The sequence below is a fragment of the Oxyura jamaicensis genome, chromosome 12, assembly GCF_011077185.1.
Source record: "Oxyura jamaicensis isolate SHBP4307 breed ruddy duck chromosome 12, BPBGC_Ojam_1.0, whole genome shotgun sequence".
Taxonomy (NCBI): domain Eukaryota; kingdom Metazoa; phylum Chordata; class Aves; order Anseriformes; family Anatidae; genus Oxyura; species Oxyura jamaicensis.
Genome location: NC_048904.1, coordinates 7,044,270 through 7,069,852, shown reverse-complemented (window position 1 = coordinate 7,069,852; position 25,583 = coordinate 7,044,270). Strand labels below are relative to the sequence as shown.

General features: G+C 47.9%; 1 long non-coding RNA gene across 2 annotated transcripts in view; it reads right to left on the bottom strand.

Moving 5' to 3' along the window:
- LOC118173156 overlaps positions 1 to 23,680 on the bottom strand; it is a 192,705-nt gene extending 169,025 nt beyond the window's left edge. For both annotated transcript variants that reach the window (XR_004754061.1, XR_004754063.1), the window contains exon 1: positions 23,564 to 23,680. This is a non-coding gene — a long non-coding RNA (uncharacterized LOC118173156). The remainder of the gene's footprint in view (positions 1 to 23,563) is intronic.
- Positions 23,681 to 25,583: the final 1,903 nt, after the last annotated feature.

Sequence of the window (25,583 nt, the reverse complement as noted above, 5' to 3'; positions counted from 1 at the left end):
ATTGTAGTGGGAAAGCTCTTCTGTAGTTGATCAGCATATCGAGGTATAGCTGAAATGCCTTATTCCCTTTTCCTTATGCCTGGTAGCCTCTGACCTATGAGTTTGCCTTATTCAGCTTTAAAATTTCATCACCTATCATCTTTGGCCACAAAAAAAAGGTAACACTGTCTGCAGTCACAGTCCTTTTCCAGCTCCAGGACTGCAACTAGTATCCACTAGAATTTAGGAAGTTATTTTATTTATTTTTATTTTCTATTATTTTTTCTCCAAACAAAAGATCTATTCCTCTGGGTGGTTTGAAGTGACACCTGATGCAGGATAAACCTTACCACGTGTAATTTAATTGGGTGAGCAACGGAGCAGCCCAGGCATTCTTCTGAGAGATCAAGTAACAACTGCTCTTCTATTGATCGTGAAAGCTAGCCTAAGCCACCACAACTAATTCATAGTACACGCTTGACACTTGTTTATCTGGAAAAACAATTATAAAATGTTCTTTTGTGCCTGCAAGGTCTGTGTAGGCAAGGTCATGGTTTTCTAGGTTACCTTAGAGGGCCACTCGTTGGCTACCTACTCCTTGCTTGGGAAGCAAGAGACACCTCGGGTGGAGTCTGACCAAGCTCAGGGAGCGCTGGGTCCTCCTGGCTCACAACAGGCTCCAAGCGGCCCCAGCCAGAGCTCTGGGTGCGCTTTCCCAGAAGCAGCAGAGCGAAGCAAGAAATATATGTTTTCCCAAGGAAATTAGTTCCCTAAGGACAAACTAATTAGGCATACAAGAGCCCCAGGTCCTTTTTGAAATGGGAACTTGGGAATATAAATGACTTATATCTTCCTGTACTTTTTATGTATACTTCCAAACTGGAGCTTTTAAATAATCTATTTTTTCATTTAGAAATAAATAATAGACCATTCAGTGCTATATTTGACCAGCTCTGTTTACTTATATACAGCGTTCCCCATGAGCACAATTAATAATAATGATAATAATAATGGACCATGCAACAGACCATCAGCATCTTCCCTGGTGGAGATGATGGCATTCCCTCTTACCAAAAGGGGGAACAACCTGCTTGCAGATGCCTGCCATGGACCCAAAGCTGAAGATCCCTCATCACAGGGCCAAGGGCAGAGGCTCCCAGACCAAAGTGTGGGTTGGACTTTGCTATTTAACTCTGGCCCTAGCTAGAAATGGACAGATGCATTTCCCTGCTGTTTCGGGATGAAGGCGCTCACTGTCCAACAGCAGGGCCAGCGTGGCTCAGTTCTGGCCGCAGCCTCTGCTGAGCTGTGGAGAAGGTGGTGAAGATTCGAGGTAGTAACAGGGAGGAGGAAAGAACGACCCAAAGCCAGCACAAAACAGCATCTTTATAGAATTTTGTTTGGATGTCAGGGCAGAGCAGGGACAACCATGCGGATATATCCATCGTGATGCAGTTAGCGGAATGCTATTACTTTTACCCCACATCTGTTTCTGTGCTAATGCCCTCCTAGACACCTCTCTTTCAGTCACTGGTGAGATAAGGCAGCCTTTGAAATTAATTGTGCTTATGAGGAATTGTGTATTTAAGTAACCAGTTGGTCAAATATAGCTCTGCCTTATAAACCACCTGCAATATAACTGTGCATGGAAAATCCTTATCTGAAAGTTCCTGAACTGCTAACTCATACCCCCGCGTTCAAGCACAGCAAGCTCTGAGCTGACATTGCAGAGTTCACCTTTTTCTAACACAAAAAGAAAGGAGGAGACCTGGCTGTGATGAGATCCAAGAGCACAGGCTTCACCAGAAAACAAGTCTGATTAAAGCTTCCATACCAAGACCAAACAGGTCCAGGTGTCACTTCCAGGACGGAATTGAGATCCCCAGCACAGCTCCAGCCATCATCCCCATCTTCTTTCCATATTCCCACACACAAAGCCAGCTGAGGACACTTTCCAAACAGCCATGTCACTGCTTACCCTTCCCTGACTGCTTCTTGAAAACCTCCAGACAAGTGACATTATATCCCCCCCAGGTCACCTGCCCTGCTGCTGAAAGCCCCAAATCCACAGCAAAGAGGAGAGCAGATACCAAACACGTGCGTGCAGGGCTAATACATCCCTAAATGAGTTGCTCGCCACTATGAACCAACCAGTCATTAGAGGCACTGCCCTGTTAGAGGTGATGCTGGTTAGCAGCACCTCAGAAGCTTACTTCATATATTTTCCCCTCTCCTTGTCTCAGCCAAGACATTTTGCAGGTGGCAAAAATCAACAGCACAAGGACAATTCAGTCCAGTTTAAGGGTGTTCTCTGGAACAAATCGAAAACCTATGGAGATAAAACACTTCTCCCAAGGAAGACAATTTATTGTAGCTGTGCTTTTCATTAGCGAAGTGGAAGATGATGAAGAAACACCTCTCATTTTAAATACAAATCTCACCAGAAATAGACTGCTTAATTAAACCGTTTGTTTTTAAAGGGGAACTAGAGAGATCTGGCTCGCTCATGAAAATAAACCAGTTAAAATTAAAGTTCTGAGGCCTGCTATTTTTGGGACAACCTGCCAGCTTTTTCCACCAGGCTCCATCCCTTATATAGCAGATAACAACAGCAGGACTGCATTTCCAGATCAGAAATCACCGCTGAGACTTCACCCAGGGCCAATGGACTTAGCCAGGCAATGTCACCCTCTTTATTGCTAAACAGCACAGCTGCATAATCTTGGTGATTCATTAAAATAATAAACACCACACAATAAAAACGTAAAATACTCAGTATTTGCTGGGAGAAGTATAATAGCTTATTTCCCTGTTAAATGACACCCTGATAGAGATTTATGTCACATACACCATTTACAAGAGTACAACACTATCCAAGGTGACTGTCCTGCAGGGTTTTGATCACCGTAATCTTATTTTTGAGCAAGACATACTGGTGCAGCTTGAGAAACAGGCAGCAAGGCCTTATCGCGTGAATTAGCTCTCTTCAAGGCAGTGCTCATGCTGATAAGATGCCTGGCGATACTGCGCTGTGCAGAGGGATAAGAAAGGCAAGTGACTACGTGGAACCCTGAGTGGACACGTGAGCTTCTGGCTAAGGATTTTCCTGGCAGAAAGCAGCTCGGGTGAGCCACTGCGACATAAAGGCACCACAGAAAGAACAGGGGGCAACCAAAATGTCACGGGAGACAGCTGCTAACCATAACATGGCCATCAACCCATGAGCTCAATCCTAGGCAGCAGTACTTCCTCACCAAGTTTGCTTTGCTGCTCTTCCACACCTGAAGCCCAGCTCTGTGTGCTGAATCCATGTGAAGCCCAGCTTCACATTCACTTTCACTGGCTGCTTTCTGAAGACTTGGGCTCATCAGGCAAATGGGCACGTGACAGCTACGCTGCTACTGCCAGCTACCCTGGCCCTAGAACTGCAAGGTATGGGCTCTGAGAAACTGGCAGGCACCTGTCTGCTGCCCCAGACTCCTTGTGCTTGAGCACAGGCCTAAGTCTTCTCCTCTCCTACGGCAGGGCTGAAGGCTCCCAGAAATATGCTGAAGATATGGGTCCGGGTGGTGTCATACTGCGTAACAGGATGAGCCATCTATTTAGCAACAGGATCGGCTCATCCTCCTCTCAGCTGAGGGTCATTGCTCTTATCACACTATCACTGTAACACACATTTTTCCCTCCTACTGCTGGAAATTGGTTTGATCAGAACCAATGAATCATGAAGCCAGTAATAAGAGAAGTCACAAAGCTGACATTGAGAGGCTCCAATCTCATGGCGCTTGTAGCTTTCCTGCACGAGGAGAGATGCAAGTCTGTCCCTCCTCTTGAAATGAAATGGCAAAATTGCATCCAGCAGCCCATGCTGGAGGAGAGGGGGATCCACATATTCAAGCTGACAAGGAAAATACACCCAGAAGGCCCAAGCGTGAAGGCCGATAGCGCTGCAACACATTCTAGCTAATTATGCTGTAAATGAGCTACTAGAGGCGGAAAAGGGAGGAATGGCCATTTTTGACCTGTGCTCAAACAGAAACAAAAATAAGTCCTCTGTGCAAACCTAAACAGCATTTTGGAAAGCATACATATCATACTCAACACACTTGGAGGAAAGGAAAAATAGAACAAGAACAGCAAGCAAAGCAGCAGCAAAGCTGGTAACAAATCCACCTCCCTCCTTCAACCCAGCCCAATGAAGTGTTTTGGTGCTATTTGCCCTCACCGAGTTGTTTTTCTTTTCTGAGTGTTTGTGCAGTTCTCAGTGCTGGCCCAGGACTGGTGAAGGCACTCCTAGCATGCTGAAAACCTTTCTTGCAACATGCCTGAACAGCTTTGCCTTTGGCATGTTACATCTGACATTAGATTTACTGCAGCTGCAACAGCACAGCAAATAAATCTGCTATTTGGTGGCTGTAGATTTTGCCCAGATCCCTTCAGACAACAGGAAGGCACACACTTGACTGACGGTTAATTTCAGCAGTCATTCCTCCAGGGCACAGTATTAATATATCTTCATTGTTAGTCAAATACCACCCCAGCCTAAGCACCATGGCAGGCAAAATCCTCTCCCATAAAACCACAAGCCTCAGTCCAAGACCCAAGAGGCTGCTGTGCCTGTGGAAACTGCACTTCTGGGATGCCCAGCCCGTCTCAAGAGACCTTAAGACAGCAAAGGACAAAGAGTAGAAAGCTGAGAAGAAAGCAGCAGCCAGGAGGTGGCTGCTGCTCTTGGCCACCTCCATAACACATGATGCTCTTAAGAAAGCAAAGGGAACAGCTTAGCAATGGGTTCTATTGCTGTTATTAACACTGAATCGAAGTTTTCTTCCCCAACAGTTCCACAGTGAACCCATGGGGAAGCCTGGCTGCCCACCAACCCCTGTGGCGAGTGCCGGGGTGCGCTCTCTCCTGATCCCTGCAGATACCATTTTACAACTCGAGGCACACAATTTGATAACCCTTATCTGAACTTGCACGTTATTTGTAACAACAGAGTTGCCTGGATGCAGAAATCACCTTGATGACTTCCCGTATCGCTGGATTCCACTAAGCTCAAGATTCTGGAGAGGAATTGCAGACACTTGCTCCAGGTTCAGCAGCCATCTGAAGAAACGTTTGTCAGCCCAAGTCCCAGCATGCGGTGCTGATCCTGTGACACGTTCACTTCTCCATGCAAACTCTGTTTGAATGACATAACTTCTGATGCTCAGTCTGTCACCAGAGCCCTTCTGTATTAACTTTTTCTCAGAGCCATTGCTAATGGAGCCACATCAGTACATAAAAATCTCAACTTTCAAAAATAGCAACTCATTGCTACATAGAGGATCTCTTAAAGCAAAGCAAAACAAAGAAGGAAGTTGATTCTCAAGTTTCAAACACCAGAACGCAAATCAAAGACAATTTCTATTCATTTATTTAAACTATTATTTTCATGACATATTCTGAGGGTGGAAAAGTACCAACTTATGATTTGCCAGAACCCTCAAACACACAATATGTGAAATCTGGAGAACAGGGAAAATGGTCAAAGAACAAAAGGTCCAGCAGCCAACAGAATGAGGCCTGACACCATAAAGATGGCCAGGAAGCTGAACTGAAGTCCAAATTCAAGCTGAAATTCTGGTTTCCTTAATGCAGAGGCAGATAAGAGATTTATCAGGAAGAGTTAACATCTCAGCCACCATATCAAACGACTTATCTAAAACTCATGGTACAGAGGGAAAAAACGAAGAAGAGCTAATGGAGGTCTGTGAGGGCAGAACCAGGCTCCTCAAGCACTGCTTTTCCCAAAAGTCATCGCACAAAACACAGAGATTGCAACCCCGTCGCCCGCTGGCTATCCCAGGTCAGACTGCCAACACCGCCCTGCTCCAGGCTGGAACAAAGGCAAGGCCCCCGGCTGCCCTCCCGCACCTCTCCATCTCCAGCCAGCCTCCCGTAGGCCAGAAAGCACAGACCTCTCGCTGGACCCACAACTTGTAGCACAGCGTTTTTGTAACCCTCCTCTTTAAAACAGTTTGGTTATATATTGCTGTCATAAATCCAGCCCAGCAACAGCTGGGACAGATTTACAGAGGATGTGTTTTTTTATGACAATATTATTCATGGTGTGTTAGCCCTTACAATGTGTTTAGCCAAGAGGGGAAAAAAAAAAAAAAAAAGAGAAAAAAGATAAGATATCCTCTAGTTGATTATTGACAGATACTTGGCAGCCTGTGTCTCCAGGACTGTATGGTCACAAATAAAATTAACACAGCCTCTGAAAGCACTGAGTCGGTAACTTGGCCATGTCAGGCTGGGGAGTGATGTGGACTGAGGAGGACATGGGCAATCATTTGTAACAGGCACTGTCTTTTTGTCTCTTGGGCAAAAGCTTGTCAGAGGAGACACTGGACACTGGCCCAAGAAGCGTGCAGTGAACGCTCATCCCAAATGGCTGCAGTGAGGTCTCCTGGCTGTAACAGCAGGGAGAAGAGATGCCTGCTCTGGAGGCACCGCAGGCACTAGCAGAGAGGTTTCGGTGACACATGCCAGGAGGCCATGCTGGACATCGGTCAGTCACAGATGCCCGTGCAGGTCACGAACAAGAAGCCAGCCCTGCTTCTGCCCAAAGAACACTTTGCTCACACATGATGCTCTGGCTGTCTAGGCAATGGCATGGGCGCCTTTAGCTAAGCCACAGGCAACACAGATCAGTGCCTGGCTGTTAGGATTTACACCACGCAAGACTTCAGGAGACGCGGATACAACTGCAAAGCCACTGGAGAGAACAAAAGGCAAGAACCAGCCCCAGGCTGCTCGACATGATGGAGACCCTAGAGACACCACCTGGCTTTCCAGGCAAAGCATGGAAAACATGATCCAAAAAACATGATCCATGGAAAACAGATCCAAAACATGGCACTGAACTGCTCCTCCTCAGCAGCTGAAGCCTTGCTTCTCCCCAGGCTGCACCTCTTGAGCCCTCCTGATTACGAGCAGAGGGAAGCTTTCAGCAGGCAGAGGGAACTGCCAGCAGCACTCCTGGACCTGGCCTACCCTGCCCATACCACCCCTTAAAAAGGGGTAACGGGGATGGGTCAGGTCCCCACTTCGCTCACACAGCTGCAGTTAGGACATTTACGGTCCATTTTGCCTTGCCTCTATCCTACAGAGCTCAGACGCTGCTCACAGATGGCATCCCTGTTGTGCCTTACGCAGCAGTGAAGACTAAACCTAGGACCATGGCATGCGGGGATGGCATCTTTCAGAGGGTGAGCTCCCCCAAAAATGGGAAGACAGTGGAGAAACCTGGAGTGTTCAGCAGAAATATCAACAAATACAGAAGTCTGTTCTCAACACCTTTGCCCAACATAATGCTATGGCTGGGATGTGCCTGTCTTGCCTCCTTGCCCATGCATCATCACTTGTGTCTCCTCTCAGTTCGGTTTGCCTTGCCTCCCCCTTCAAGCCAACACTGCTCACGTAGGTACAGAAGCACCATGATAAGATTTATAAAACTATTTTTTTTGTCATCTCATTTCTATTGTGCTCCGAGCTGAGGATCTCTGCCAATAACACAAGTGAGAGACTTTTTTGGTCAGCTAGGCAAGCTCCTCTGCTGGGACTTAAAAGGGCTAATTTCAAGCCTGAGTTTATTTTAATCTTGGTCAAATCACTTCATCCCTCCAGAGTTTTTCTTTCCAGACTTGCTTTTTTATTGTTGACTATTAGATAAAGATGAACCTAGGCCAATTAAATAACAGTTCTTCAATTAGCTTTTACTTCCCAGCAGTCATGTGAAATCCTGCTTGCTTGCACAGCAGAAATTGCAAGATCCAAGGTGAATTATTGATCTTGCACAGTTCACCATGTTCACGATTCCCTCATCCAGAACTAGTAAGACAATCAGAGATAGCTTCTCTGAAAAGTTTCCTTCTAGTTATATCCTGAAGTGTTGTTTTAACTCTCATTCACCATGTGTTTGCTTTGCCTGTTGGGTAGGCACCTCACTGCACCCCCTCCGTGAGACTTCTTTTGGTTAACACCATGCGTGACTTAAGTCCTGCACTGCCAGACACTAACTCTGCAAGCACCCTGACTTTGCCAGGCTTTCCAAAGGACGCATGCTGCCCAGACATCCTTACTCACAAGTCACCGAGCTGGGTCATCGCACCTAGCACATGCAAGTACTGAGAAGCAACTCCATTAGCAGGAACCACGTGCCTTTTGGAGAAAAAGATAAATTATTAGCTGCTATAGAAACCAGACCCCCCCCCAAAAAAAAAAAAAAACCTTTTAACAAGGCACCTGAAAGCCCAAATTGGTTTCTGTTTGTGACTCTCTGTTAGGCATTAGTAGCAAGAGCCTGAATGTAAACCTTAGTGCGGTTGGCACTGTTGTCATCATGGGGGCTGTGGGGGCCTCCTGTGTCCTGCCCTGGAGAGCCCCTCACTGCAGGCAAGAAGCAGAGGCCATGGTGCAAGCAGAAAGCACAGCTCGGCTCCGGAGGGGAGCAGCCAGACCCCAGCAGTGAGGGGATTAAATGAAATAAAGGCCAGTTCTCCCACAGGAGGGAAAGATTCATCTCTGCTCCTGCTAAGAGGTTCTGAAGGGGCTAACTGCTCTCTCTAGGACACCGCATTCCCCAGACCCCAGTTATTCAGAGATGTGCTTCTCCTGTTTCATCTGGTTGTGATACCAGGTGGGTGAAACTGCAGCACAGAAAGGAAAAAAGCCAGCAGGCCCTGTGCTGCGTGACACAGGCAGTGACGCATATCAAACAGCAGACTTCAAAAGCCCTTATCGAGCACAGGTCTGGGCGATGATGTGTCTCCTCAGAGAAAGCTGATAGCCTTGAGAGACAAAGGGCCCCGAGAGCCAGGAATGCCTGCCGTCATTAAAGGTTTGGGCCTGTTCCCAAGACACAAGAGGCAGTGTCTCAGAGCCGAGGCTGCTGCCAGGGTGGGAGATAAGAGCACAGAACAAAGAGATGCATTTGAAAACCTTTTTCTCCGCTCCTCCCAGCACCTGCCTGTTGCACCAGTACGTAACTTAACTCGCTCCACGTCCTTCATCTCTTCTTCTCCTCATCCACCGCCGCTGCGGTGCCCAGGCACAGAGGCTGCACCAACGCGGCAGCTTCCAGGCCTCAGATGCCTTTTGGAAAACTCCACTGCTCCAGCCTGGGCCTTGGTTTAACCCAGGGCGTGTAAACCCGAGGGCCAGAGCTCACAGGGATGCAGAGACATCCCAAGGACAGATGGCCAGCTTCGGGCAGAAGCCAGCAAAATAATACAGAAGCTATCTTGCAAATTCAGCCAGGAAGGAGAGAGCTGTACCAGATCCCCCCAGAGCCCTGGTGAGGACTCAGGCAGGCAGGCTGCCCTCACTGCTGCTGTAAGTCACCTGGCAGAGAACCTCCTGAGCGTCCCATTGCACAATTATTCTTGCCACATTTTCTAGCACCTTAACCCATGCCTCAGATAACCTTCCCCTTTAAAAGCACCAGGAATCCAGGTGAGGAAATGATGAGGGGAGGGAAGACAGCCTGGCCCCGGAGGAGGATTTCCCTCCTGTGTCCTACGCACAGGAGCCCAGGCTACGGAGGACACACATCAGCAAAACCATGGGTGACCGGTTCTGACCTTCAGCTTGCATCAGCACAAGGCAGATAATGGAGAAGGCATGGTGTGATGGCTGTGCCAGGTCATCCCTTCCTAACTGCCCTCTCCCCAGGGTGCACTTCTTCACCCTCGGGCACACCGAGGTGTCACAGAGCCCCCTGGCAGGGCTGGCAGACAGGTCTGGGTGCTGCCAAAGGCAGATGCACTGCAGCCCAGCTCAGCCCCACCAGGACACCCAGGACACACTGTGCTTTAGCAGCCTCAGGCTCTGTTCCTGTCTGTGGTTTGTGACTTCCTTTCCTTGCAGGTGTTACAAATACTGATTTACTTAAGTAAACCCTGTTACGGGGACTGTCAGCACTCTGATGCCTCATGGGGTCATGTCATTTGTGACCTTTGATTTCCTACCCAGGTCACAGCTGCTGACAAGCTTGTGGTAGGTACAGTACAGGCAGGGGCTGTTCTGGCGGCTGTAAGGAGCCACAATACAATATTCACTTCATACTTGGGAAGAACAAGAGGCTTTTTGGACTCTCAGGCATTCATTCATGAGCTGCCTTCAGTGCTCAGGCAGCCACATAGCAAGCCTGTGGCTCACGCTGTCCCAAATCACTCAAGGAGACAAACCACCACCATGCTTCCTTTTGTGCAAACACATGGGAGCACCCGAGAACAACCACCAGATGTGGGGAGGACTTGTTACACTCCTGGGTACTGCTTACCAGCACAAATTTTCCAAAAGGCTCCTGGAAGGCTGCATGTCCCGACATGAGGCGGTCAGGGGAATCAGCGTAGGGCTGCAGGAGGCAGCCTTCTGCTCTTACTTCCTGAAGTTTGGAAACACTATTTCAAAGAAAGTTGCTCAAAGCAACCCAGCTAGGCAGCTGCCCTTAATAGAAAAGAACTGCTGCTCTAGCAGAAACTGCTACCAGGTTGCTGGCAAGCACTGTTTGTAGCATTGCCAGTACTTAGCTAGTGATGATTAGCAATGCTGTTAGACAGGTCACACTTCTGATGCGTCTCACAACAGGCAGAGGATAACTGCCCAAATCTGTGTATCTCGGGACTTGTAGGCAGCCACCTTAGAAGGCCAGCTGCATAGGGTAACTGCAGATACCAAGTTTTACATGAAAAGAAGATCAGCAATTGTCAACGGGGACACCTACACACCCTTTCCATTAATTGCATCAGTAGTACCTTGCAAGGAGGGCTCTGGGCACTCAAGCAGTAAAACCTAAGAAACGCACGCTGCTGGCAGCTGAAGTCGCTGGCCAGGATCCGCTCTCTGCATTTGCTTCAAAACTAGAAGCTGTGCAGTGAAGAAACCACAAGTAATCATTCTTCAAAGAGAGAACCTCGACAGGGGGACAGGGTTTGGCTTTCCTTGGTGCCTTCCAAAGTCCCAGAAAAGAGAGGATATTACATCGCTGTGGAAATCTCATATGCAGTGTTACAGCTACAGAAAATAATAAAGAAGGCACTGATGACAGGGAAGACAGGGAATAGTTCCAAGAGTTGCGTGTTCCTGAAAAAACTACTATTTTTCCTGAGTATGACTGTATTTAGGGACCATGTAAATGCCAACTATCAGGTTAAGTTACAGACCTCTGACTGCCTGGCCTTAAACTACCCCCCTACAGCTCAAATTCTGCTATACCCTCACAAAAACCTATGGAGCTTCAAAGCCTGGAAAGCTCCTACTTTTCCGTGTTGCAGCTCCAAGTACTACTGACCAGGTAGCACAGCAGCTAAAAACTAACACGAATGTCACTGGATAAGTGCTTTTGATGGAACTTGATGAGCAGCTTCAAGAATAGATGGGGAGCAGTTTAGCGGTGGTTTTTTGTTTTTTGTTTTTTATCTTTCAGTCTAAGAGTTTCTTTGAATCCAAAAATGAAAGCACAAAAGCTATTGTTGTAAAATCCTGTAAGATGTTTTAAAATGATTTGAAGGGTCCTTTACAAGCCAGAAGATTTGAATTTCTCAGAAGCTGGGCTGCCGTCCCTTTCTGATGATAACAGTCAGGTCCTGTGCACAGTAATTGAAGAAAAGTGAATTCCAGTTCTTCAGGCCAGTACTCAGAGCAGAATAACATGCCCCAAATCAACAGGCATGCTGGAGCACTGGAGAAGCCCACAGCAGAATGACTGAGAGCCACACCACCATCTCCAGGCAGCCCAGCTCAGGCCATTTTCTGAACATCCCCCCAGCGCTGCTCACCTTCCAGGAGCACGCCAGGGCCCTGCCTTGTAGGTGCTCACAAAAATGCTTTTTAGAAGTCCATTTCACATATTTAGAACAAAACACAGAAATAAAGCAACGTCAGCTAAAGAGCAAAATCCAGCAGAGAAATCCAGCAGAGGGGAAGGGGGCCTAGGTTCTTGGTACAAGCACTAAGCCCTATTCATCCAGCAGGATTGCTCAGAGGAACACAGGCTACTCGTGTAAGGCTCCTCTCAGCTCCAGGTGATTTTGCAGCATACAAAAACATACCAGAGAAACACAGCATCACCTACAACCTGCCTCAGGAGCAAACATTCTGCAGGAGGAGCACTCAGACTGCAAGTGGCTGCCAAGGCACAAGTGACCTGTGAGTCTGAAGGAATACTTGCAAAACAGGCTTTAGAAAGCAGACCAGGTACTGTGCAACGTATTAAGATGCAAGAAGTACTTCAAGAACTGCATCCTACCAATGTGTTCTGTTAGGAGCAATGCGTAAATTAAAAGAAAATGGCTTTGCTAGTAACCATTCAAATCGTTGTCTTGAATAAAGCCATATTCAAGATGAATTTAGCTCTGTATCCCTCCTAGAAATTCTGCATTTTCATTTTCCCCATCTTTGTATCCATTCATTCTCCCAGCACCTGAGTGAGGCAAAACAATTTAAAAATCCTACAGCTTTGCCTGCGTTGTTGTTGGGGGGGAAGGGGAGGAGAGAGTTCTGGTTTAGGTGTTTACTTACAGGGCAGATTTTTCATATTTGTAATTTCTGCCAGCCCCAACAGGGAAACAAAGAAAAAGGGCTATGTTTTTAGAGAACAGGAGAAGGATACAGGTCCAGTCACTGGCTATCCTACAAGAGCCCTTTTTTGGGCAAATCAGATTAACAGAGGTTTTCAAAACATTCCGTATCTCAAATATAGGTCACTAACCAGGACAAAACCCAACACTGCAAGCAACCCCAAATCATTATTTGTTGTTTTTGGAACATTACACCTCACTTCATTACACCTCGTCAGTCCTCAAACTCCACCTGCAGACCGCATCTCACTTGCCTTCTCTTCCACACTGAGCTATCCTGCCCCGGCCATCCAGGTCCTCATGGGGATCTCCAGGAGCACCCCTGGCACTAAGAAGATTGCGTTACTATTACTATACGAGCTGATGACTTTGAACCTAGCATCAGTAAGCGCAGTGAGTTTACACCAGCCTTTCTGCAAGCTTAAATGAACCCAGACGGGATACACTTTTTCACTCTCCGAACAGCCCCCGAAGGCAAAGCTGAACTCTACAAATTTTATGTTGGCAATTTCATGATAACAGGATGGTTGAAGCGTTACTTCTTGTTCCTGCTAAGCCAAGGCTAAGAAAACTTCAACAGGTACAAGAAAACTGTCCCATAACACTCAAAAGGAAAAGCAACATACCCCAACCAGGGATGCAGGACAGTAACATGCTGGCAGGGACAGGTGGAAGAAATTACCACTCTGGCAGCATGACCCCAGAGTAGGCAGCAAAGCTAAGGAGGAGCAACAAATGCATTTCATGTCAACCAGAAACACAGCAACAGACTTGGGATACCACTGAGAGAGAGCACAACCACCCATTTACCATCATGCCTACATGACAGATCTTAAATTAATCCTTCCATTTAAGAAAGTATACGGAAAGAGGTATTTCTGCTCCAAAGCAGGGGTAAAGAGGATGAAGATTGCAGCTTGGGGTCCTCATGCTCTCTGCACCCTAGATACTTTGCTCAACAGTGAAGTGCAAACATCACATATGCACAGGCTTTTGCTCCAGCCACTTCAGCCAGATAATGTTCCTACTCTCTGTGCATCTCAGCCAGTCAGCAGTATTTGCCTGGGGAGACTTAAGACATCCCCTGCTGTGTAGTCCTATTTACCTTATTTTCTGTATATTTAGATGTGAGTCCTGGCTCATGCACACAATTGGCTCCTTTTTGCCATGACACATTGAAAGTGATTATTCCATGCTTTCCCCGTGTCTCAGTTTAGCAAACACAGTGTTTGTCACTTAGCTGCACCACGACTCACAGCACACTGCTCGCGCTCCTTCCCTTCCAACGGGGAGATTCAAGGCTTGCTAGGAACTGAACAGATGGTCCTGGGCAGAGCGCTGCGAGGACAGGCTGCACCGCGGTCCCTCTGGAGAGTTCCAGACCCCTCTGGGATGTGTGAAAAATGGTTGTAGCTCCATCACAAAATAAAACAAAAATTTAAAAGTCACTTTTACACTTGCGTCTGCATTGGAGAAGGTAGGTAGTGAGCCGGATGGGATGCCCTCCCACAACAATTTGTGAGGTTTTAAATATCCCAGTTTAGAGAAACAAAAAAGTAAGAAAAAAATTAAAAAATCTCCCAATTTCCCCAGAAATAAGAACACTGGGGGAGGAAAAGAGGAAGAGAACATTCTGTTTCTATTCATTTTCAGGAATTTTATTTCAGTTCCAACATTTTTTTAACCTTCAATTAATGCTAACTATCAGAATGAAGCAGCATTTGGACCTAAAAAACACTGAAACTTTGCCATTTCGAAAAGGTCAAACCGTTTTCAAAACATTTTCATCCAATATTTTTCAGCAACTGAAATTCATCAAAACCAACATTTTCCCATGAATTTGTTCTGTCTCAGCTGGCATTTTCTGAGGCACGATGCTTCTTGAGGGATCTCTTTGCCAGCCCTAGGGGCCAGTCCTTCCTTTGTGTCACCAGCTTGCCTCTTGTGTAAGCAGCTCGTGACACGGCTTTGGACATGGCAAGCCAGCCAGGCCCCAGCTCACACCGAGTCAACCAAAGCCGGGGCTCACACTTTTTCAGGGCTCACCACACACCTCCCATTTCAACGGGATATCTGTGTATCACGCGCCTCGGTTTCCTTGCCCAAAACCCAGCTACCAAACAGGGGTACAGAGAGTTCTCTCCTTAGCTCTGAGATACTGTCACAACACTACAAAACTGCTTTTTCTTTTGTGATGATCCAAATCTATGTTCACCTTCCAACCTCTCTTCAAGATTTTCAACCCAGCGACTATCTTCTATGTACCTACGCAAGGTTAGCCCTCTCGAGATACCATGTTTTACTGCTCTTTCTGCACCTGAAAAGCTCTCTGGAAGAGCAGAGCATGTTGCCCATGAACCAGATGCACTCCATCAGGCCAGACACCTGCAAATCCCAACCATCTCCTTGCTCGTGGGTGGGATTTACTGAGAAGTGGCTGCATCCAGGGAAGCCACCCTGCAAGAGGTCCCTGGGCGGCTGGCACGACATTCAGCCAGCTCGTCAGCTGCAGAAGACATTTCCAAAGGTAGCAAGCAGAGCTGCAGAGAGCCTGGCACGCAGTTGCTCATGCTCCCGCTCCATGTGAGCCAGACACCTCCGAGCATTCAGCTGTATCTCTGTACAGGCAACAAGCTCAGGTTCATCTACACTCGACTGTATAGACAGGAGCAACATGATGGGGTCAAAGTCACAGTCTGGTCCATCAGCAGTGTCCAGCAGAGCTGAGCCAACCACACCAGGTAAAGGAAAAGAGACTAGAGCCTTCTTCAGGGACTTACAGGGGCTGAGTCAACGGGAGGGCAGGTGTACACCTGTGCTAAGGGTGCTAGCTGACACGAGAACTGGGAATATCACCAAACAACAGCCCCATAGCTCCCCAAAACCAGACAGGACTTAATAAAACACAAAACCCCATATTCTCTTTTCTATACACACTGTCTCTCTAAATCCTAACAATTTTGAAACCAGAGCAATAATGAAGGAGCACCTCAGTATTTGAATAGAAACTGCACACCAGCACTCCAACCTCAGAAACTCAGGATCTGGGTCTGCAAACCTGGCCCTCGGCACTTACCACTTTAACACAGCTCTAACCCAAGTTTCTTAAAAAAAAATAATAAATTCACACATACACACAAAAATAAAAAATAAAAAAAATCAGCCACCATATTCTTGGCAAGCACGACCCCAAGGAGCCATTATGAGTGAGCAGGACTGGGAACTTGCAGGGTCATCACCTATTCGCTGCTACCCAGCCCCACCGAGTTGTCCTCAGTTAAAGAAGCATTGAGTTAAGTCTTGTTCTCCAGCTCTGGAGCTTTCTTGCCAGACATCCACAACAGAGCTGGCTGCTGAGAGCTCTTGGACTGTGCCAGTCACCACTGCCTGTAGGTGGGAAAGGTTGTGCGGGGAAGGTTTTCATCAAGGACCTGTTTCCAGTAAATCCAGCTCTAACACAGAATGCCACAGGGATTTCTCTCACAAACAAAACACTGCTGGACTCCTCACAGCACTCCAGCCCATGAGCTCAGAAGGGCTGTGGCACAATGCGTTCCCTCAGAGCACCTCCACGGTGGCCTCGGCGCTGACGGAGAGGCAGTCGAGCATACTGTTTTTCTTTCAACCTGGAAAGCTGATAAAAGCCATCGTGGTGGGAAGCCTGGTGAGAGCCATGGCAGCAGACAGGGGTTATAGAAACTGTAGAACTCTAAGGTCACCTCTGTTTCCTTCAACAAAAACCCAAGCAAGTCCCTCAACCCCCGCCTCTCCCCCCCCAACCACATATAGTGGACACGGCAGGTTACACCACTGCAGGCAGGTCCCAATTCTTCTATGACTTGGAAAACCCATCCTAGGGCTTTTTCAAGTCCTCCTTCAAGAGAGATGCATTTCTCAAATCTGGCTTCAAACTGCACAAGAGCCCAACAAGGACACCAGTCCATAATCCCACTTCAGATACTCCTTTTTTCTGCTCACGTTCTCCCTGCAGAAATATTTCCTGTCTTTCTACCTGAGCCCTAGGAGGCATCCTGGCAGCCTGAGGGGAAAGAGTCAAGGTTTTCTCTTAAGAGATGTGGAGCAGAAGCAAATAAACCTAGTGGGGTTCCCATTGACTTCTTACTGAAGCAGGAACAGCTTAAGTTTATTTCAACTATAGCCTTAGTTTCAAGGGCAGAAAACATTTCTCAAATCCTTTCTAGAAACGTTTCTAACAGCCTAAGTTTCTTATGACATACAGAATAACGCCCCAAATGTAAATGGCAAGTGACATTTAGGGGGAAAACACCTTTTCATCACAAAGGATGGCCAGAGCTCTGCTCCCAAAACCGGTGCTTTGACCCGGGACAACCAGCAGCAGCCCTCCCGCACACCTATCTGCCACATCCTGGTGTTTCCTCAACCCCTCCTGAGCCTTTACTCACCAGCTGGGAACGGGCACCTCTCACACCCCTCCAATTCTGCCTCGCGTACTCATTTTCACAAGATATGTGGAACATGGGTATGAGCAAGATTGGTTACTCCACATCCCTACGGCCAGACTGGTTGTTTTGGATCACGCTCTGCCTCAGCAAAGGTAACAACAGCCCTCTGCCCAAGCTCTTTGGTATCTCTCCGACACTTGGCATTTCTTCCAGGGCACAAGAAGGTACAAAGGCAGGGCATTCCCGGTGCTCAGCACAACCACTTCTCCCTCAGGCCCTGAGGTGAAGCCCTGCCTCCCGTCTGCTCTCCTCTCACCTCCGAGCACAGCGGGCAGTGCAGCCAGTGGGACACTGCCAGGCTCTCACCGAGGCTCTCGGCACTCTCTCAAGCCACAGGTGGGAAGAAGAGGCAGCAAGAGTGGAAAACATTAACGTGGAAGAGCTCCTGGATCCTGCATCTGTACCTCACGCTTGACAGAGCAGGGCTGGATGGAGAGAACGAGTATGTTTATTCAGCATGTTTGCACAGAGACACGCTCTTTCTGGGAAACACTCGCTATGCGATGCCACCCAGAAGTCCCTGGCACCTGGAGACCTGCAAGGCCAGGCGAGCACACTTGGCTGCTCCCGTGCCAGACGGATGCCAGCGCTGTGTAGGTGGCACCAGCCAGGAGCCTGTCCAGCAGCAACTCCAGAACGAGCGACCCGTTTCTCTTTAGACTTGGGCCCTTTTGCTACTCCTGTGCCACATTTCCCTCCCAGCTGCTCAGGTAAGGAAGGTAAAAAGAAGCGTCTGCAGTGACGGCTTGATTTTAACTCAAGGCTTGAAGGCTGTGATGCTTGAATGCAAGAAAAGAGAGGAGTCTGTGGTAAAATGAATCGTTATTAGTTCTACAAAAGGATTATCCAGCATTCCTCTCTCTGCCTCACTAAACCCTCCTGCTCCTGCCTGGGAAGAGTTTTGGTCAAGGAGTTTGGTGTGGTTTTGTTTGGGGGGGGGGAGTATTCTTCAGTTGGTTTTGGTACCCCCCCTCCACCAAGCCCCACACCTCGAGTCTCCTACAAAAGACAGATTTCAGTTTTCAGAAGTGAAATCTCTTAATTGCTTTGACTTGCACACACAGGGATATCAGAACACTGCACAGCCAACATTCAAACTGCTCTGTACAACAAGCAGAGACTCGGAAGGGGGCAGGAGTTTTGTGACACTGATGACATTTTCCTCAAGTCTGCTTCACCCTTGGGACCTGCAATCCAGGCCCATCCAGACTTGGGGGCGGGGGGGCTGTCTCATTCCATGCACACATCGAGCTATGCCAGCATAAATGCTTTGCCGAGGAGGCAAGAGTCTCCATTCAAGGATGTGCAACTGCTGGAAAGCTGGATAAAAGCAAAGCCTGTTAAATTTTTGCTTCTCCTCCAATACTGGCCAGTGGAGCTAACTTTAGCTTCACTGCACTTAAAAGACACCCAACAATTGAGGCGAGGAGTGCTCAGGCTGAAAGGCAGTCACCTTTGGGTGGAGGGCGACTTGGAGGCAATTAGATGAATGTTAACAGCAGGACTCATCACCTTGGCCATCCCCTCCTTACGCGTTGCACAGCCGGCCTTGAGAACCAGGAAGCAGTGAAAGGGCAAAGGCAGCAGCGCAGGGCGAGCCGCAGCCTCAGGACACGCAAAGATGGCCCACGGCAAAAGCAGCGTCTACCGGTTCCAGGCACCACGGGTGCACCGAACAGACTGCCTGTGTCGCTTGGTGCTCTGGTACCAAACCACACCGCCTGTTTCTGTGTCCCAGGGCCAATGAGGGACAGACATAGGTGGCTCCATTCCCTTGCCAGGTTCACCTCAGGGCCTGTGTCAAACTCGTCACATCCACCTGCAGCAAGTGAGACCCCTGAACACTGCAAACCATCGGGTCACAAAGAACTTTTGTATAGATTTTACAGTGTACAAAAGAGACCGCTCCTTCCCATGGGGTAGGAGGAAGTTTTCCAATATGCAGCTACCTCCTGGAGGTTATAAAGCCGAACACAGATTTCCTGGAAGAAACCCTGCAGCTCCCAGTCCCAATGTAAGCCACTACTACGCCATGCTTATATCGAATCTCCCAGAGCAGGATCGTGCCCCAGCACCATGGGAGTGAGCTCACCCGTTCTGGAGAAGTCAAAGGCTAAGAGAGGTTTTGGATGGGACACAGCTCTCCCTCATGCTTGGAGCTGCGAGCCGCAGCTGGGCTGCAGAATTGCAGCACCAAGGGTTTGACCTATTGTCCTGCTCAGCCACGCAAACCAAGGAAGCTCCCAACTTAGTCAGAGAGTGATGCCAGGGTACAGTCAGGCAGGAATTTCCTGAAGAGATTTCTCACAGGGCTGATTCACTGAAGTCTCAACCAGCTATGGGAATGGATCAGTTTCAGCAGACCCCCAGGTTAGCACTCTGGGAGGGGGAAGGCATTTTGGAAACAGCCAGAAATTATCTTGTTTTAGGAGGTTCAGGTACTTACTGGAAGTTTAAGTTTTCTTTTAGAGCAAAACTCGTTCCAGCCTGGGAGGAAAACACTGAAAAAAAAAATTCTTACAGCATGAAAAATTCTTACAGCATGAGAAAATTCCTTCTTCCTTTCATATCCATCCCTCTGATCTGAAAATGAAGATGACACAGCATGGACATTCCGAATTCCCAGAGAGATCAACTCTCTCCAGCAAAAGCAGATGTTCCAGAAGTACCTATAGTTATGGCCCAAAACATGGAATGGTTTGGGTTGGAAAGGACTTTGAAGATCATTTACTTCTGACCCCCCCACACAGAAAAACATGAAGAAGGGCAGCAAAGTAAGGAAATCTGTTAATCTTCTCAGCATTTGTTTCTGCAGTTTAAGTCTAACTTGGCTGCTCCCAGAGCAAGTGGCTCCACTTTGGGTTGAAGCTGAGACACTGGGTCAGAGTCAAGTCAAAGATCTGAACTCTCAGAGAATTCACAGAAGGCGCATGTTACAGTGAGGGAACAGCAGCGAGACCAGCCTCGGGCTACTCTAGCCTTGTGTGGTTGCTGTGGTCTCAGCCGAGGGATTACAACAGCACAAAGCTGAGCCTTTGTGCTGTCCACAAGCACAGGTAGCATTTGAGGAAAAGCAATTCCAGTCTGCATCATCACCAGGAGAAACAGCGGTGCAACAGCCTCTCCCTGCATTTCTCTCTTTGGGGAGGACAGAGACAGCTTTAAAGACTACCACAAGACATCTCGTGGCCTCGTTACACTGGAAGAGAGACTGGTTTCCGTGGCTGCAATTCCAAATGAGTCCAGCCTTCGCCAGCAGCAGCTCATTTCCAAAGGAGTTCAGTGCACTCCAGAGCAGGAAATAAGAACAAGGAGGAATAAAGGCAGCTGTAGGAAGAGAAGGACTTTGGAAGGGAAAGAGAGACCACTGAAGCACCTCCAGTTATAACAAGGGAAAAAACTTGGAAATGGAACATGAGGGGGGAGGAGGGAGGTGGGAATAAAATCAGGTGGAAAAAAGGATGCTTCTGCCATTAACATCTAGGACAGTTCCATTTCTCTGCCTCAGATTCCCTATTACCACTTTTGCTCTTCTTCCTCCACAAGTACTCCAGCCACGCTTCTTTCTTGCTGGGCTGAGACTCCTTGATAGCTGTCCAGGGGCAAACGTGACAGTGCATGGATCAGGTACCAGGGCACCCACCACAACTGGAATCGCCCTACAGAACCGACTTGACACTTGCAGGTTTTCCCCACCCAACAAAATTTCTGTTTGAGAAAATAAGTCTGGGAAACATCAACAGCTGGGCTGGAAGGTACAGCAGGAACACGCTACTTCAGAATGCTGGAAATTAGTGCTAATTCCAGTAGGTAGGACCTTCAAGGGATGTTGTGCCCTTTCTGTCCTGTAGCTGCTATATGTTGAGCCTCCCTAACCCCCGTGAGCCTCAGCAGGAGCTTCAGACAGCGACAGCTTTGCAGACTTGCGCCTGCCCATGAGGCACTTTTTTCTACCCCCACTGGCATTAATACTTTGAACTCCCAAGGAAGTATAGGAAAAACAGCTGGGGTACTTTTCTGGCCCCTTTCTCAGGCCTGCTGATGGAAGTTCTTAAATTTATACCAGCTAAGGAATTACCCCCAAATATTTATGTTAGACTCAGAAGGAAAGAAATACTATGGGGACCTGCTTTTAAGAAAATACATATTTGACGTACTATGCTCAAAGCAGCGCTGGTGCCTGAGTCCTGCCAATCCCTTAAAAGGGAAGCTTTGCTTAGTGCTAGCAGATTTTTTTTTTTCCTTCGTTGGGGAAACACTAACATTAGCAAGCTATGGAAAAGTCCCCAGGTGCTGGGGGTCAAGGGGAGGTGTTTCTCAGCAGGGAAACCAAAATGACTCAAGTTTCTGTTTGTTTGCTCCTTTTAAGCAGGTTAGTGCTGCATGAGATCAATAGGGGATAAACAAAAAGCCTACCTCCGCTGTCCCGTAAATCGCAATAAACTAATTAAGTCATAACACTTGTAATTCAACAATGTATGCAAAGGGAAACATTAATGAATTTTACATAACAAGCAGGCAAAGAACATTACTCATCACATGGCCTCAGAAATTCATTAAGTAGCCCTTTAAGAGACACGATTGAAGTACAGAGCACTAAAATGATAACAAAACCTATTAAGGAGGCTGTTTAATTAAGCATATACTCACTGGCACATCTGACACTCATACCAAGGTGTCTGTGCTAAGACAAATAAAGTCTTTCTTCTGCAGTACAGCCGAGGAGACTGTAGTCAAATCTATTCTTAAAACACAAAGATAACTCTGACTAAGCAGCCAAATACCACTCTGGAAAATCTATATAAGCGCTAAGGGAATTGCACATCTTTTCTGTAAAGGCCTAAATGAGATCTGCATGTGCTTCTGAGATGACTGACACAGCCTGACTCAGAGTCACACCAGAGATGTCTGCTGCATCACACAGGAGGATGGAAACATCTCGTGCTGGGCTGCTCGAGTCTACGCGGCTGTTCTTCAGGAGCTTTTAAGATACTAGCAAAGGCCCTGAGGAGCACAGACGGAAGGAGGTGAAGTGGGATGTGCCAGCTGGGGTGGCCCTTTGCACTGTGCTGAAGGATTGCATGAGCAGGGAGACCTTGTCTGCCTAGAGCGTATGTCCCTGTGTCTGTTTTCTCTCCTGCTTTTTGTGCACACACTGCATCACACCGGAGCACCGTGCAATATGCAAAATGCATCACTTTAACAGCAACGGACACGTTAAGGATGGCTTGTACATGTGTCTCTTACACAGCAGTGCCTGCGAGGAACAAGCTGCCTGGCAGTATGGTACAGTGATCACTCATTCCCTCGGCCACGATAGGGACAAAACTCTAAATACGTTTCAGTTGAACCACCCACGTTCTCCACATGCTCTGCAAAACATAAAATACCATTTTATATTCTTCACCAGAAACATTTCTGTTCCTGTCCTGCCCTTTTCCTGCTGTTTCTTTCTGGTGCAGATCCATTACTTACAGAAAACACATCTTAGTTTAATTACAAGCTACAGTTTAATCATCTCACCAGCACTTCAGGGATGTTTTATCACAGCTGACCCACCAACACTCAAGTCTACAAAATATTATCAGAACACACTGTAATTTAGCACTGAAATAAGCCAGCTGAGCAAGTCTATCAGAGCTAGGAGCTTCAATTAAAAGCAGTTTGATCCCACCTCCTGCCCATGGGCAGAAAGAGCCCGTCCTGTCAGCTGAACCGACCTTTGTTGGAGATGCTGTATAAACAAGCAAACACAGGGACAAGGAACTGTTCCCATGCTGCTGAGCCTTCCTGGCAGACGCCTTCAAGGTCTGCAGGGTTTTCACACAGGTGTGACAGATCTCACTGCTGCAAACAGCCCCCATTAACACCCTGGGTTTCTCTGCCTCATGACCCTGCTCTAGCACTCCAGAATTCTAGCATTGCAAGACTGGGACTCCTGAGTTGGCAATTCCCCTGCTGACCTGGGCAGCCACCTTTTATCACCTCCAGTCATCCTGGTTTCTTTGTAGCCAGAGACCTATTATAAGGGATGAGGACCATAAACCACCTGCAGAAAGAAGTAACTCATTTCCCTTCCTCAAAATGCCCCCACAGGGCACCAGTCTTCTCAGCTGTCAACTCCTACACTTCAAAAACCCCATCTCCCTCGCAGCTCATTCAGCTGACCCCAGTGTCTCCAAGGTGCCGGGAAGCCCCCAGGTCCACACACCCCATGAGCAAAGAGCTACCTGAGTTATTCATGCTGCCCCACCTCTCTGCCAGCAACTTCCACCGCCGCTCTTCTCAAGCCCATGCACATGTACTGAAAACAAGTTTCCTCCTCCCCAAGTTCTCACCAAAAACGCTCTTCCTTGAAAGCTGCCTTCCCAGCCCAGTCACAGCCTTTGAACACAGGTTCACACGCTTATAGGTCTGTCAATCTCTAAGACAGAAAGAAAAAAATAAAAATAGAGGAAACCTGCCCAGTACCTGAGATATCAGGTGTGTTCTCTCTCCTCTGCCCTTCTCCCAGTGACCGAGCTTCCCAAAGCAGAGAAACTCCAAATCTGTTCAGCCACCACAACTCTAACTTCATCTCAGAGATGCTCTCTCCCATCTGACTTGAATCCAAACTCTTCCCCAACCGAATCACAGAGGGAAGGGTTGTCACCTGCCACTGCAATTAGTGGGTCCATCAGCTGGCACACAGCTGATGAGTAGTCAACCCACTTGGACCCTGCCTGACACCAGGTGACTGAGGTCAGACAATTACCTGGCCAGGGTGCTGGGCTTTCTTTCAAGCACAGCTCTACAGCTACTTCCACATTCCTCTGCAACACAGCAGAAACAAAGAGGGTAGAGTCTAAACACATAGTGGTGACAGAATCACTGCATTTCAAAAGGCTTTAAAGGTAGTTATTTACAAAGTTACTGGCTCCATTGTCCTACTCACATGCATTTTAGGCATCCCTGAGCATCCCCCTATTTAGATGTATCTGGGCCTGGGGAGCAGTGGAAGCCTGACTCTCCCATTACCAAAAGTACACAGACATCTACAGCTGAGTCCACAAGCTGGACACTGTCCCTGGCAGCACAAAAAGTGAAGATGTCTGCCTAGGCTTTGGAAACGCAGTGGACAGCCCACGCACCTGTGCTTCTTCCTGGCTTCTGGGCTGGTAAAGCTATGCACAGCCATCGCTCGGGCTCACAGCATCTCCTCAGCCATCCACTGTCACTCTCCCCAAGTCACTGTTCTGATGGGACAGCAGCTCTCTGTGCCAAGGCTTTGAAAATCAGAATGCAACTGCAGTCCACAAGGGACCCCGTTTGTTCCCACTCAACTGCAAAGTAAAATGCTTTAGGAAAAGAGAAATGCACCTTGTAAGCAGAACCACTCAGGTGAGGTTAACCTAGGAAAATGTTTTTGTTTTTTTTTTTTTTTTTCCCCCCCAAGCATTAGCTGCCATCTTTCTTGAACCCAGCACTCAAAAGGCTCTTAGGAGGATTCTGGTCTTCATTTCAACACAGTCTTTTTATCAGGCAAGTCATCAAAAAGTCATGGAAGTCCTGAGTACTCTCTAGCAATAGTTCACTGCACTGTCAGAACTCTTCATCTTCCTATCAAGTATTTGGCTGAGGCAGCAACCCAAACTCAGGGGACACGGCCTCTCTGGGCTCATGTGGGCACCCAGGTGGATCCCCTGAGGGGTGACATGGCAGTCCAGACTGGTGACTGTGGGGAGCTCCGGAATCTGGAGGCCCCCCTGGGTCCCGAGGGAAGAGGGGGCTGTCGTGGGTGCAGGTGTGCCCTGCTCAAGGAACTGCTTGAGCAGTTGGCTGGGCTGCAGTGAGGAATCAGCAGCTTGAGAGGCTCCTGGGAGTCTCTGAGGGAGACAGATAGGAGCTGTCAACCTGCCCCTACTGAAGCCCAGCAGCCCCCTCCTAAGTCCCTGCAAGGGGCAGCAGCAGATCCAGCTGCTCACCTGCAGCACGGAGGGCTTGACCACCCACGAGAGGAAAGGAGCTGGACCCTCATCTCTGCTCAAAGCAGAAGGAGGCGTCTGCCCCCAACACCCACGGGCCAAAGAAGATCAAAAGGAAGAAGGTCTATAAAATGCAAAATGGTGCAAAGCTAATTGAATAATTAAAGCAACTTAAACTGCCCACAGCTTGTTCCTATCTCTGCTTTCAACTTCCTCCTTGAAGAGCTGACTGAGGAATGTCTCACCTGTCTCCTGGTGCGAAATTTCAGACCAAGAAGGACTTTTCCCTAGCAGACCTCATCTAGGGCAGCTACCCTTTATCAATTCCTCTGCTCTACTCCCAGGCTAGGGAAAATTCTTCCACTGAGGTACTCCTAGCCATCAGCACTCTGCACTTCTGCCCTCTTTTGTCTTGCAGGTTTTAAGGTAACTGAACTGCGCTGGGGCAGGTATGGAAGTTCAGCTCAAAATGAAGTGTTTTCTTTCCCTTCCAAGTTCACCTTCCCCTTGCAATATACAGCCACTAG